Here is a 15,352-nt window from a genome sequence, read left to right on the forward strand (position 1 = left end):
GGCACCATGCCAGGGGCTTCTTTAATATATTCTCCCAACAACTCTGAGTGGTTTTCCCACGAGGAAGCAGAGGCTCAGAGAGCCAAGGTCACACAAGGGATCAATGACAACTGGAGCTGACTTGCTCCAGGGTGCCCCAGACCCTCTCTGCCATGAGACCCTCTTCCCAGCCTGAGACTAAACTTGGAGGTGTGCTGACCAAGCCACTCAGACTTTCCAACGCTGTGGTCCACCTCTGAGCCTCTGAGGCTCCTGCAGTCCTCACAGTCACCTCCTAGCCTTCGCAGAGGCTGAGCATCCTGCCAGGAAAGATGTCTTTCCAGCCTCATCCCTTGGGAGCCACCCCAGCATCACCTCCTGTAGGAAGCCTTCTGGGGTCCCCAGCCTCACAGGCTCCCTTGGTCCCTGGCTCAGACACATTGTGGACTCAGGCAGCTGTTAGGGACCTGCCGAGACTGCATCACCACCATGATGTGTTCCGTGGGCGAGCCTACACCACATCCCAAACCCAGTTTACCAAAAAAGGTTTTGGAAGGCATTCAGGGTATATGATGGACTGAAGGTTTGTGTTCCCCTCCCCTCCAAATTCATATGCGGAAGCCCTAACCCCCAGTGCCATGGTATCAGAAGGTGGGGCTTTTGAGACATGATTAGGTTTAGATGAGGTCATGAGGGTGTGGCCCCCATACTGGGATTCGTGTTCTTATTGGCAGAGGAAGAGAGACTACAGCTGTCTTTTCACTACTGAGCAAAGACAGCAAGAAAGTGGCCGTCTGCACACCGGAAAGAGGGCCCTCACTGAGAACCAAGTCTGACAGCACCTTGATCTTGGACTTCCCAGCCTCCAGAACTGTGAAAAAGAAAAAGTCTGTTGTCTAAGCCCCCAGAGTAGATGATAAAACTGGGGTTCAGAGGGGCCAAGTGACCGACACAGTCACACAGCAAACCAGAGCTAAGACTAAGACACAAGGTCAGAAAAAAAAAAAAAAAAAGAAAGAAAGGAAAAAGAGAAAAAAGGAAGACCAAAAGGGATGAATTTAAAACACACACACTCACCAAGGGGCGGGGCGCAGTGAAGCTGTGGAATGCAGCTGGGAGAGGGGGCGCCTCTGTGCTGGGGATGCCCTGGGCCAGGCCCCAGGCCTCTGTTACCCCAGCACACATCACCTAGCTTGTGTCCCCAAGAAAGTTCTGCCTTCCAGTCATCAGGACTGCCATCCCTGACCACCTGGGGGTACGTGGAGCTGGTTCCGGGCAGTCCCCACTAACCCACTAACCTCATCCTCTCAGTGTCTCGGGCTAAGAGTTGCTGGGTGTTCTGGAAGTTGCCCCCCAAGATGCCATCATGGAGCCAGCCCTCGGCTGGGGTTTGGAAGTCTAGGTTCTGGCCCTGCGCTGCCCCTGCCCCTGGGCCCTTCTTTGAGTTTCACCAGTTCAACAACAGGCTGGGGGTGGGGGCTGGGGGTGTTTCTGAGTAATGATGCCGGAGACGCTTCACCCAGCGCTGGATCATGTGCATCTGAGAAAAGCAGCAAACATCACTGTTTCTTCCTCTCTTTCTTTCCTTCTTTCTCTGTCTCTGCCTCTCTTTCTTTTAGAGCCGGTTGTTAATCATTTATCTCCAGGGGCTGGGACAGCAGCAGAGTCCTTCACAACAGGCCAGGCCAGCCCGAGAAGCCAGCCAGCACCTCCCAGCCTGGCCTGGCCTGGCCCCTCTGGTGCCCCTGGGCCCCCAGGGCCGCACAGAGCACGGCCGCAACATCCGTTCTTCCACTCGCCGAGCCCCTTCTGCCCTTGCGCGAGCACCGTCCCCGGGCTGGCCTCCCCGCCCGACGTGCCATGTGCCTTGGGCTTGTCTGGTCCCAGACCTGCCCTGGAGGAGACAGCACTTTAACAGAGTCACCTCCGGGCCTCACGGGGACCAGCCACAGCAAGGGGGGCTGGTTTCTGAGGTTCAGTGCAGGGGGGAACACAGCCGTGAACCCAAGCCACGGAGTATCCTCTCACCCCGCCCTGAGCGCCTGCAGAGCTGACCGGTCAGTGAGGGTGGAAGACAGGGCTCCCGTGAATTCAGGCAGCACCAGCATGGACTTGGCCTGATGTGGATGTGGGCTCGGCTCAAGCTGGCCTCCAAACACACACACACACACACAAAAGGCTTCTCTAAGGTATGAGCTGGATCACCACAGAGATGCTTAACCTGCTGGAAAAGTGACCCCTTGCAAGCACTTGTAAGGAGTGCGTTTAAGCGCGCCCCAGACTGATAACCTGGTTACAACCGCCCTTTGTTCCTAGAGACTGACAGCCTCCTTTCCTCCACCCAGAAGTCAGAGTTGCTGTCTCCGCCGAGTGTTAATAAAACTCCCTTTTAAGAATATCCAGCCGTCCACTCAGCCAGCTTTGCTCTTTTCCATTTAGCAGCATTTATTAAATGCCAGCTGTGGCCAAGCCCTGACGAGCCCACGTGCTTGGACACTCTCTGTGTCGTGTTGGCCTCGCCGTGCCCGTTGTGGGATCTGATGGCATCGGACCCCAGGCATCCCCTGTCACACGGGCACTGCGGCTGACTTCCCGCCCCAGGCTAACTCGCCCCACTGGTGGCTGCGTGATCAATGTCTGCTCGATGCATGTTGACTGGTCCAGCTCTCACCTCAAGCCAGTGGCTGGCAGGGAGGCCCTGGGGATAGAAAGTCAGTAACTGCCTCCTCTGGACGAGATCAGTGGCTTTTCATTCTGTTTCAGAAATTGAACTCGCTTGACACGGGAAATCACAGGCAGAATCCCGGGGTATAAAATGGATAAGAACAGAACAGCTCCAGCTGAACCGCGTGCCCCCAGATGCCCCTCTTCCTGGACCTCCTCGGAATCCTCCAGCTTCAATGTGTTTGGTGTCCACTGAGGCCTGATCCTTCCCTTCATCTGGAAACCCAGGTTTATAGGTCACTCCAATCTGGGGATGTTAAAAAAAAAAAACAGGAAACAAAAGCTGGAGGTTACAACCCCCCAGACTGGGGTGCCTCATCTTCCCGGGCTCCACTTTGCCCCTGCTCACTCTGTGGATACTCCTGGAAGCCTCCAGACAGAAGACTTTTCTTATTTCCCACCTGCTGGCAGCCTCTCCCCTCTATTGCTCCCGGTCAGCGTGGCAAGGATGTTTCTGGTACAGCCTCTGCCAAATCAATGGCTGGGATGCTGAGGTCTGCGCCCTACTGCCCCTGCCGGCACCTGGGACAGACTGGGCCTGGAGCCATCTCTCATGATTGCTCAAGTGGCAGTCCGTCTCAATGTCACCTACATGCCCCGCCCTGCGCAGGGCACCAGGGACACGTGAGACAAGCTGCTGCCTCCGTGGTGTGTGAAGCAGGTGCTGGGGAGGACGCAGCGGTCCAGCCAGGAGCCACAGAAGCACTGCTGAGGGCAGGATGCCGGGGTGGGAGGGGGTGTGCTTTGAGATACATGGGAGGGGCCGGCCTCAATATGGGGGTTCAAGGAGCCCTCAGGACTCTGCTGGCCTGTGAACTGTCTGTGGCTCCCAGAGGCGCCATTGCCCTCATTCTCCAGAAGGGTGCCTTGTGGGGCCGAGAGGTGGAGAAACAGTGGCGCATTATTGTGCACTTTTTCTTAAGTCTGTGATAAGCTCCTTCTATTAGACGATAGATCTCGTCACATAAAATAGATTTGTGGACTCACAGCCGGGGAGAGCCACGTTCCTGAGAGTCGGAAATGGCTCATTTCCCCCTCCTTCTTCCTTGAGTAACTGATGGTCATGAATTTTTCACCCAAGTGTCGCCACTAAAGATGTCACCAGCCTCCCTCCCCTGGAGGTTTTATGATCTGGCTCTAATGGGGTGGGGGTGGGGGGCACAGAGTGAAAGGGATGTCTGTGTCCCGGAGCCGGAAAGGGAACTCTGAATGGAAGGGATGAGGAGGGGGTGGCAGAGAGGACGGGGACTGGCATTTCAGCTCTGTTTATTGAGCAGTTACTGTGGGGCTGACCGGAGCCAAGGACTTCCCGCCCACTATCTCATCCACCAACAATGTGGCGAGGAAGTTGGGTTCAGAGAGACTGAGTAAGTTGCCCAAGGTCACAAAGCTTATTAAAGCGACAAAACCACAGGCATCAGAGAAGTATGAGGTTCCTGGTTCCTGCCTCTGCTCCCCACACTGCAAGGCAGGAAAGGAGAGGGCCCTGTGTACCTGGAGGTGGGGCGTAACGAAGGGTGGGGTAAAGGAAATAAGTCTTAAAAGCAAACACCAGAGCCTTTCAGGGCTGGAGAGGGGAGAGGACAGACCAGTGTCAGATGCACAGCTTCCCGGTCAGGGAAACCTCTGCCAGTGACGGGGAGCTCACTACCTCACAAGCCCAGTTCATCTTACAGCTCTGACTATAGATGAAATGGACTCAGCCTTTCTGCAAAGCTGGCCTCTTCACTGAGCCATTCTTCTGGGGGCTCTTAAGACAGGGGTCATCCGGCAATGTAACCCCACCAAATATCAGAGCCAGATTCATGACTCCCAGAGTATCCTCAGGTCCACTGTCCACTCAAAACACAATGCTGTGAGGCAGGAAGCCTAGGCCAGGTGGCTGTCCCATTTTTCAGATGAGGACATTGGGGCCTCGTGTGGAGATGGGGGAGGGGCTGGACGAGCAGGGCTCTGTCCCTGGCACTGGGTAGCCACGTCCAGTTCTGCCACCACTCTCCTCCCCAGCTTCACGTCACCTACTCGGAACCAGCACTGGCTGGTCTCTGGCCCTGCTGTGGGTCCAGTCCTGCCCACTCTGAGCCGTCTGGACACGCTCTCCCAGGCCCCAGGCCCCAGGGCACTAGCTGGGAAATCAGGGTTCCCCAAGGAGGCCCCTGCAGGGAGGGGCGCTGCCAAAACCTCCCCACGGTCTGCCCAGCCTGAGGAGCAGGAGGCCCTGGTTCTAGTCCCCTTCTGTCCCTCCCCCACACAGCTTGGCTCTCTCCTCTGAAAGATGAAGGGGCTTCTCCAGTGAGGTGAGACCCCTCCCTGCATTTTCTGTATCTCAGTAGCAGCCAATCCATCACCCTTTGTGACTTGGGTCCTGAAGTTGCTGGGACCTGTGGTTGAGGGTGGGGATGGGGATGGGGATGTGGCAGCTGGGCCCGGGGAACCCTGGGTGGGCCTGGTGTGTCGCAGCGGGATGTCCAAGAAGGAACCGAGACAGCCCATCAGCTCTCCAGGACACGTGGATGTCTGGGCCCTCAGCCGCTCTGCAAAGTCCTCTCCCCCAGGGTGAGGAGGCCCAGCCAGGGGTCTCCATGGAGACCGTGGGAGGGGGCAGCAAGGCTGATGGGTGGGGGCCTTGGGGAAGAGGAGACACATCTAGCACCAAGCCCTGAGGGGAAACGAGAAAATGTCCGTGGAGTGATAGACACTTAACAAGAATCAAACACTTTGCTCGTGGCACTCCGGGCTGCAGCCAGATTATTGCCCTATAAATGAGTAAGAAGCACGTTGACTGATTCACGACCAGGAGGAATCCTGCCCGAGACAAGTAAACAGGCGATTACAATGCAGCCCAGTAACTCTAATAGGTGCTGCGAGGGAGGAGTGCTGGCTGAGCAGGTTGCTCTGCCCAGGGGCAAGGAGACGGCCAGGAAGGCTTCCTGGAAGAGAAGACAACTCAGCTAATAACCATTAAGGCACTTGGGCTACAATTCTCCTGATGGCAGAGAATGATTCCCACCCTGATGTGGGTCAGCTGTGTGGAGGAGCGAGGGGCTAGGGCCAGGGAGAGGGTGGTGAGGGGAGGAAACGGGGTGGGGGGCAAACTCAGAATCACTTCAGATCTTAGAATTTCATCTTGAAAATTCATTTTCAAATGATTTATCACACTCAGGAGTAGACAGATCCATGGGACAGAAAGGAAAAGCCCAGACACTTGCCGAAACATACTGGAATTTAGTGTGTAATACAGGTGGTCTCTTACATCAGGGAGGTAAAGATGAGAGTTTTAATAAATGGTGTTAACACAACCGGGAAACCATCTGGAGACCAATAAAACTGGATCTATTGTTCACCAGAACACCAGTTCTAACTCCAAATGGATCCAAGATTTTGATGTAGAAATTAAAATCATTCAGAGAATCAGAGGAAAACACGAGTGAATCCCTTTATAACTGTGGCATGGGGGAAATCTAATGACTCAAAATCCAAAAGCCAGAAAAGATGATGAATTAAATTAATAATAATGACAACAACAAACTACATGATAAAGATCATAAGCAAAGTCAAAGACAAACTGGGAGAAAATATTTGCAACTCACATCATAGCCTAGGGGCTAAACTCCCTAATATGTAAAGAGTTCCTGGAAACCAATAAGAGAAAAAAAAACCCCAGCAATCAAATAGACAAGTGGGCAAAAGATTTGACCAGAGCATTCAAAGGAAAAGAAATATAAACATATGAAAAGACACTCCATCTCATGCACATTGAAGAGAAATACGGAGAAAGTCACACCAGGATCCTACCTCTTACCTATCAGATAGGCAAAAATCCAAAAGCATGAAACACAGCCATAGCTGGTAGAGCTGTCATGTTGGGAAACAGACACTGTCATACGTGGCTGGTAGGAATGCAGACTAGTACAACCCCGATGAAAGATGGTTTAGTCATTTCTTGTCAGAGTGACAGATGCTTTTACCCTGTGACCCAACAATCCCAGTTCTGGGAATTTACTCGACAGATGCACCTTGAGCATGAGAGGAAAGAGGCCTGTTGGTCACAAGCCCACTGGTCACAGCTGCGTGTACCAGCACAAAGCTGGCAATAACCCCAGGGTCTATCTAAAAGGAATGGTGAAACACACGATGGTACATCCACACAATGGAATACATGCAGCTGTTGGGGGAGGGGGAGGGGGGAAGGGAGGAGGAAGAGGAGGAGGAGGCAGCGCTATATGTTCTGATATGCAAAAGTCTCCTGTACCTACTATTAGGGAAAAACACAAGGAGTAGAACAGCATCTGTGTATGCGAATACATACTGATGTAAGCGTTTACGTAAAGAAGTACTGAAGGATACCCAAGAAAGTAAGTGTTTCTCTAGGGAGCAGGCGGATGGGCTGGCAAGGGGATGTTTGATGGATGCCTTTTTATAGCAGTTTGAATTTCAAATCATGTGGCTATATTGCACATTCACACCTTGATAATGATATCAAAATAATTTGCCAGGTAAGTACACATCGATGTTCACAGGTATTTATCTGGGAGTTTGTTCCTCCCTAAATACCAAGACCTAAGCCCATAGGAACCTGTCCTCCAATTTGGGAAAAGGGCTGTAGGCAGTGCGGAGCCACTGAGGGTTCAGAGCACGGCAGGCACATGAGGGCAAGAAAGCCCACAGCCCCGCAAACAGGTGTCAGGCCAATGGACCACCCACAGGGCAAGGGGACCTGTGGCCAGAGCCTTGGGGGCAGCTCTGGTTCAGGGAGGGACGTCCCCCGGCCCAAGCCCCCACACCCCTCAATCTCAATGTCCACATTTATTTCCCGGGAGCAGCTTAGCACGCAGCTCCTGGCTTTGCAGACTGCTTTCTGCTAAAGCGGATTCCCTGATCTAGGGAGAGAGAAGCCTTATCAGTGGGCTCAAGTAAGCCCAAGAGAGCTAGTTTCTGAGCCCAGCGTCCAGCAGCCGGACCAGCAGGGCCCAGAACCCCCAGCCGATATGACAGCAGGTGTCCAGGGAAGCAGCTCTGACGCTCAGTGGGGACCCAGTGGGTCCCTCTTCTTCCTCTCTTTCAAAATGAAGACTTCCTTCCAGCTGCAGACAGGGGATCCATGGGGAAGACGGGCTTCCTAGAAGGGGCTCTCCCACCCCTTCCTTCAGGAAGCCGTCCTGAGTCCGTCAGAATGCTGGGACACCTCTTCGGACCCCAGCTGCTGGGTCACAATCTTCTCCAGGGCTAGGGTCCTTGTTCCTGACAGCACATCACCCCCTGAGGCTCCCCTTAGCCCTGTTATCTTGGTCCCCTGAACTGGAGCACCCAGCCCCTTGCTGTCCTGGCCCCAGCATGGGTGGGGCTATGCCATCCATATAAACACACCAGTGGGAGCACTTTGCAAATTTTAAAGGGCTGTGCACCAATAATGTTTCCCTGGAGTGGAGAGGTAGGGAGAGCAGGAGGCCATCTGAATGTGGTTCCCGACCACAGGCCTGAGTTTTACTACCCGAACTAAATGCCGTGTTTGCTCGCACCCCACCCGGCGGCCTGTACACACCTGTACACGGAAGGTGGTAATTTTTCTGCATGAATCACAGGTAGGTTCACACCCAAGTTACCGGCACTCTACTCCTTCGGGCGGGCAGGCCAGGCAGTCGCCTTTGTCTTCCAATTATGCTGGTTTTTATTGCTCTTTTAACTCTAACAGAAACACCCAATGAGGCAGGGTCTAGAGGGCAATTAATGACATAGGGCAAAAGACCACTCAGGGCCACCAGATTTGGGGCCCAGAGGAAGCTCTGTGCCTGGACGAGGCACTGGCCCTCTGGGTGGGTATGAGCGGGCCGTGTGGGGTGATGGCTAATGTGTGTGCATCGGCATCCTGCAGGCTCTGGTACTAACCAGCTGTGTGACCCCGGCCGAGTCACTTCACCTCTCTGAGCCTCCATTTCCTCGTCTCTAGAATGATATTGCTGAGGGATGACAGTGTGAAAGGCCTGCTACTTAGTAGACATTCCTCCAATGCCGAGTCCTCCACAGGCCCCGCCCTGTGTTAGTGAAATCAGTTTTACAGGCGTAGTTCTTCTCCCTCCAACGTCCCGTCACTTTCTCCAGCCCCTAGCACACTGCTGAAAACACACAGTAGGTGCCCAGGGCAGCAGACAGAGCATGGACCTTGGAGTCCATTTTTCATACATTCCATAAACATTAACCAAAACCTCGACGCGCCAGGTGCTGGGGATCTCCAGACCCAATCCCTGCCCTCAAGGAGCTTACAGTCTGGCCAGAGAGGAGACCCAGGGCGCTAATAGGCGAGACAAGGCCGCTGGCAAGTACTACATCCAGGGAGGACCAAGGAGCCCCTCCTCCAGAGCAGGCCCAGGACTGGCCTGAGGGTGTAGGAAGGCATCTGCAGGGTGAAGCATGCCTGACTCTGCACCCTGGAGGCAGAGTGGGATGGAGCCAGCAAAGGAGGAGAGCAGTGTCTCAGGAAGAGCAGCTTCTGCAAAGGTCCGGAGGTGAGACAAGGCTGGAGGAGGTCTGGGAAGACCTAAGTATGCATGGGAGGATGGAGAGATATCTGGCCTGAGGAATTGCTCGAGGTGAGATGTGAAAGGTGATCTTTCACCCAGGTGAAGGCGTTTGAGCACAGTTTAGAGAACGTGAAGAGCCCCTGGAAGGATCTAAAGCATTCCTAGGCTCTAGTGTCGAGGCTTGGGGAGTTGGGGTTGTGAATTACGAGGTCAAGAGTGGAGGCAGAGACAGTCCAGAGACTGCAGCAGAGGTCCAGGCAAAAAATGGGAGGGAGGGGGGGCCCAAATTTGGGATAACTGGGAATCCCTCCCCAGCCACCTACCAGCCGTGAGACCTTAGGCAAGTGGTACCCACACTCCTGGCCATGGTTCCTTATTCCTAAAGCACAGTAGTGATGCCTAGTTCCCAAGGTAGCAAGATTAAATAGGAATTAAAAGAGGCAGTATACTGCACTCATATAAATAAGTAACTGGGGGAGAAAGGATGGCTGTTGCACACACTAGGATGTCAGTTAACACCGTAGGAGGAAAGAAGCAACTAGAAAAGTACCATTAGACAAACACCCCAGTAATAATTGCGGCAAATGATGTCCACCAATGGATGCTAAAATTAATGGACAGAAGTCCAAGGGGAAACAGGATGTGCTTAGTCCCAAATTATCACCCCTGGGTATGTATTAACTAATAAGGGAAGGAATTTAGAGGGAAGAACCTGGCCGACACAACATTGCCAAGTGGTCATGGCTAAGGCAGGAAGGCGTCGCCATGATGCTCCGAGAAGGACAGGCACTGTTTGGGGGTATTCTCATCCAAAATGCATGACCTAACTCCAGTCCTGAGCAAACAACAGACGAACCCAAATGGAGGGAAATTCGACAAAGCAGCTGGTACTCTTCAAAAGTGTCAAAGTTCTGAAGATGAAGAAAGATCCAGGAACTGTTAGGGACCAGAGGAGAGTAAGGGAAAGGGACGGCTGAGGGCAACATGGGATCCTGGTAGGATCCTGGACCAGGAAGAGTATGGTGGTGGAGAGTCAAACGAAACTCACGCAGGATGTGTAGTTTATGTCATAGGATAGTACCAATGTTAATTTCCCGCTGTGGATGCTTGTGCCCTGGTTCTGCACAAAGCTGACTTTAGGGGAAGTTGTGTGAAGGATATCGGAATACTGCAACTATTTTTGCAACTTTTCAGTCTAAAATTACCTTAAAATTAAAAGTTTTGTTCTTGTTGTTATTTTTTTTTTTAAGGACTCTATCAGGGGCTCTGAATCTCAGAGACACATTTGAATCATGCAGTGGTGTTTAATGTTGATGCCTAGGCCCCTCCTCTAATTGGATCAGCATCTCTGGGGGAGGGGCCCAGTAGGGGCAGACTTTAAAAGTCCCCAGGGGATGCCAATGGCAGCCCTAGGTGAAGGGCAGGCTCTCTGTAAATCACTTGGCCCATAGTAGGCCTTCAGTAAATCATCATTCTCCCACATAAATGACACCATCAATTAATACTTTCATGCATTGCAAATATTGAGTACCTACTATGCACAAAAAACAGTAGGCATGCAGTGGTGGCCAAGATCCTTATATTCTAGTGGGGGACACAATTGATACATAACTGAGATTACTACACATGCAATAGGGAACTTTAAAGGAAATAAGTGGCTATGATAGGGAGTAACCAGAGGGGTGGGAGCACCACTAGATGAAGTAGTTCAGGAGGACATCCCGGAGGAGGTGACGTCTAAGCTGCTATTTAAACTAGAGTAATGAGAAGGCTGAAGGCTGGCGAAGAGATGGCAGGGGCGGGTGGGGTGGGGGGCACTTGATACAAAGAGAAGCACATGTGCCAGAGTCCTGAGGCAGCTACAGGAAGGGAGGGAGCATGCGAGAAGGGCCACGATGAGGAGTCTGGATTTCATTTTATGTGCAATGGGAAGACTCCAGTAAGAGTTGAAGCAGGGTGGGGTTAGGGGGAGGGTCTCTGATATGATTTAGGGTTTTAAAAGATTGCTGGAAAACAGAAAGATCCCTCTGGCTGCTGAGCGGAGATTGATCAGTGGGGAGCTTGTTAGGAGGCTCCTAGCTCTGTCTGGGACAGAGATGGTGGCGGCCTGGCCTGGAGAGGTGGCAACAGAGGAGAAGCGACGTCGACGCGTTTAAACAGCCCTCTGTGTTGAGCCGAGGTTTGGGGTCAGCAGCCTCCTGGGTGCCCCATTCTCGTCACCAGCCCCTCTGCACCAGCAGAGCCAAAGCACCCTTCCACATTCAGTCAGCACCCACTGTTATAGCCCCACTGTCTCCCAGCCTGGCATCATCTTGGCTGTGAGATCCCCTCCTGCATAGGCACCCACAGGTCTTAACATATCACAGTCCATGGTAATCTTGTAAGTCACTTGCTCTCGGAGTCCCTAATGCCGATAGGGAAACTGAAGCTCAGAGAGGAGAAGGCATTCGCTCAACATCACACAGCAAGTGGAACGTGGGACGGACTGGCCCACTGCCCCAGGCTGGGTCCCACCACTTCCTCTGAGCCAGGAGGCTGAAGGGAGGTGTTGTCAGAAAGCTGCCCTGGCGCTCTTGACAAACAGGGGCAGGACCCAGAGCCCAAGGCAGGCTGAGTCCACGCAGCCTGAAGATGGCAGCACTTTCCCCTCCAGAGTTCCTGGGACCTCAGCCCAGGGAGGCTCGGGTCCCAGGAAATTCATTCTCACTAAGGTGTGAATGGTTGATAACTAGTCCTTTCCTGAAAAGGACAGAGCACATGGGGTCCCACACTGGGTTCCAGAAGCAGGAGAAATAGGAAGGCACTAAAGATAAAACCTTTGACCCCTCCCAGTTGCACCCTCCTGGCAGCTATAACCCCTTGGGGCTCAGTTATTAGCTGCAAACTCCTCCACTTAACTCCTCAAATCAACAACAGATGTCAGAGTTTTGTCCATCCCTCACTGATGCTGGAGTCCCCTCCACAGTTGGTGGCTGTCCCGCTCCTGGCTTGGACGCCACCAGTAACAGGGTTTTATGCTGTTATGCTTATCAAGGGAGTTTGTGTTACCAGACAACAGCTACTAGAAAGTTCCTTTGCTCAGATATGTGTAAGACAAACGCAAGTGGATCTATCAGTTCCCCTTTTGTAGATGAGGAAACTGAGGCCAAGGGAGGGGAAGCACTGCCCGGCATCACGTAGAAAAGAACGCAGCTGGGATGCAAACCCAGGCCAGGAGCCTGATTCTGGAAACATCTCTCGTAGGTGATTTGAGGGGTCAGACCCTGTCCCACTTGCTCCAACATTAACAACCCTTCTGGTTAAAGTGTGGTTCCTCGAAGACCATTGCTGGGAGGGGGTGTAGGAGACCGCATGATGGGGACATGGGCCTCAGAGTCCTGAGCCAGATTCAAGATAAGGCTTCGTCCTTTCCCGAGGGACCTCAGGAAGTCACCTCTCTGAGCTGCACCCAGAGCAAAGCAGAGCCCATAAGCCTGGCTCCCCAGGGGCCCTGAAGGTGAGTCCCTCCCAGGACCATCCCCTGGCGCAGAGCTCACAGGGGGTTCTCTCGCAGACTGTGGGACTCTGGCATAAAGTGACAGCAGAGGCTAGCCTCTCTTCCTCCTTCTCCAGGGGACCCTGGCCTCCGTCTCTGTCTGTACCCCCATCCCTCCAAGGCAGACCTACCCCCTGCCTTGTTCTCCTGGGGACCACAGGCCCGGCCCCATCCTCCCACCCAGGCCTCGGCCAGCAGCCTCGATCCAGGCCCCCTCCCTCCCAGCAAAAGCCTGCAAATGCTTCTGAGGGCTGGAACATCTGGCTAATGACGGGGAAAGTGCTGAGACGACAGGTTATTTCAACACTGTCATCATCCGTTGGGTATTTCAACACTCACTGCTTGTGCAAGAGACATAATGGGACCTGTCATAAACTCACGCTGTCTCAAAGCTCGGGCACGTCGCGGCGGGGCTGACGGGGAGCTGTTGGGGTTTAGCAATCGGCGCTGTCCTGGGGCCCGCAGTCTCCTTAGGGTTATTTTGGCTCCACCGCGGAAGGCCCTGGAGAGAAATCTCAAGGTGTCAGAGAAAACCCAGAGCAATTACCTCTCGGGGTAATTAGATGGTGGCAGAGATAGATAGCCCGCCTTCCTGCCTTCTCCCCTTCCATCCCGCCTGCCAGGGAGATGGGGAGGACCAGCCTGTCCCATCCCACTGGGCCAGCCCCCACCTCACCCAGCCCCCTGCGGGGAGGAGGCCACAGATGACCTCATGGCAGCAGCAGCTGTGAATCACGGCCTTGACCACGCTCCCACTTCCCTAGGGGCCTGCAGGCATGTGGGTCCTCAGCCCAACACCCACATCTGGCCACCTTCCCATCATGGCGGAATCTCCAGAGAGCCGTGTGGGAGACTCCAGGAACCCATCGGCCTCTCTACAGCAGACCAGAGTCATAGCTTGGACTCAGAGTCTTTGATTCAGCTCAGCCCTGATCCAAATTTTTATCTGAACCCCGACCACCCCTTTAGGAAGCTTAAGTGGAGGATGGAGGTAGCTTAGCGCCTGCTCTGACAGGGAGCGAGGTCGGGGGAAGGGTGATGGCCAACCAACACAGGGACACCTGCGGCTCAAGCCGTGCAAGTCCCCCACCAGCTCTCAGGGGACGAGTCAGTCACCGCCCTGAGCTGGCTAAGCTGAAGGGACGAGTGACCAGAGACCCCAGAGCCAGCTGAAGCTCACACTGAGCTTTCCAGGCTGAGAACCGGCCTCCACTCTCATCCTGTGCCTCCACACCCTGCCCACCTCACCCCAACACACGTCTCCCAAGTGTTCCAGGAGAGAGGGTCTGGTTGGAGACCCGGGGGGGCTCACGGAGGCAGGCTGAACAGGGAGCTGAGGATTCCCACCCCTGGAGGTGAGGGGCAGGAGGTGTGGGAAGAGGACGCCCTGAGAGGGAAGCGTGTGGAGAAGAACGTGGGGTCTGGGACAGCATGCCACAGGCAAGTGGGTAAGACGCAGAGCCAGCCAAGGCCGGGGCCTCACGCAGGGGAGGCCCAGGAGCATGGATTCCTCCGCGTAGGCACTGGGGAGCCATAGGAAGTCTTTGACCGCAGGAATTCCAAGTGCACCGTGGTACTTTGAGCCCCTTCTTAGGCTCCGTCTGGCAGCCGAAAGTGGGTGGAGAGTTTCAGGGGAGGGTAGAGGAAGGCAGAAGGCTCAGAGCGTGGCCAGGAAGCCAGACAATAGCCAGATGGGACGGTGGCCAGAATGAGGGGGTGGAGGAGAAAGCTGAGAGGGGTGTGGGCCAGAGGGCATTTGGGAGGGGACCCCCTCCTCAGGATCAGAGCCTACTCTGCGAGGGATGCGACAGGGAGGGGGCCCTCCCAGAAATGGTCAGCAGAGGTGGGGAAGGGTTCCCGTGGGACTTTGGGGTCCTTGTGGAAAATGGCCCCACGGGTCCACCACCCGGGACGCTGATCCTCTGCTCTGATGAGACCTTTGGAGCTAGTCAGACCCTCCCCAAGGGCCACATCAACAAAGAAAATTCTACATGTTTTTAGGCTCCTGCTCCAGGGCCCAAACCCTTTCCTCCCCCAAAAGGCTCCTCCAGCCTGGGCCCACCTCCTGGCACATCTCTTTCTCCACATTCACCTCCCTTGGCCTCTCGCGGGCTTGATTCAAAGTCCTCTGTAGGGTCACCCAAGCAGCCCTCCCCAGGCTGCCAGCCCCCTCAGCTGACTCCACAGCCCATGCCTGTCCCTCCACTGTCCAGCCCGCAGCTCAGCCCCGGCTCCAGGCCCCTCTCACCTGGGCGCCCACTGCAGCTGCCCCTAGGCCCACCTGCCAGGGCTCCAGTCAAGTCCCCACAGGAATGGTAGCCACCTTGCCCTCAACCAGCCATCAGCAGGACTGTCACCTCCCCTCTGCCAGAGGCTGCTTCCCAGGTGTTGTCTTTACGGGAGAGTGTCACCACCTCCAGGCAGGCAAAGGCTGGGGAGGGGGACGGTTTCCTCCGACTGGCGCCTGGGTCTCAGGTGGTACGCACGCCTGTCCTATGTGGCAGGTGCCCACATCATCCCATTTTCCAGGTGAGGAACAGCCATCCCTGCCCTCCAATGCCTGGGAAGACTTCGACTGTGATGAAGCAGCCTCAGA

General features: G+C 54.4%; 1 long non-coding RNA gene across 2 annotated transcripts in view; it reads right to left on the minus strand.

Annotated features, from left to right (window-relative positions):
- Positions 1 to 293: 293 nt before the first annotated feature.
- LOC123616235 (uncharacterized) overlaps positions 294 to 15,352 on the minus strand; it is a 38,938-nt gene continuing 23,879 nt past the window's right edge. For both annotated transcript variants that reach the window (XR_006724128.2, XR_006724127.2), the window contains exon 3: positions 294 to 2,950. This is a non-coding gene — a long non-coding RNA (uncharacterized LOC123616235). The remainder of the gene's footprint in view (positions 2,951 to 15,352) is intronic.

Source organism: Camelus bactrianus, chromosome 18, assembly GCF_048773025.1.
Source record: "Camelus bactrianus isolate YW-2024 breed Bactrian camel chromosome 18, ASM4877302v1, whole genome shotgun sequence".
Taxonomy (NCBI): Eukaryota; Metazoa; Chordata; class Mammalia; order Artiodactyla; family Camelidae; genus Camelus; species Camelus bactrianus.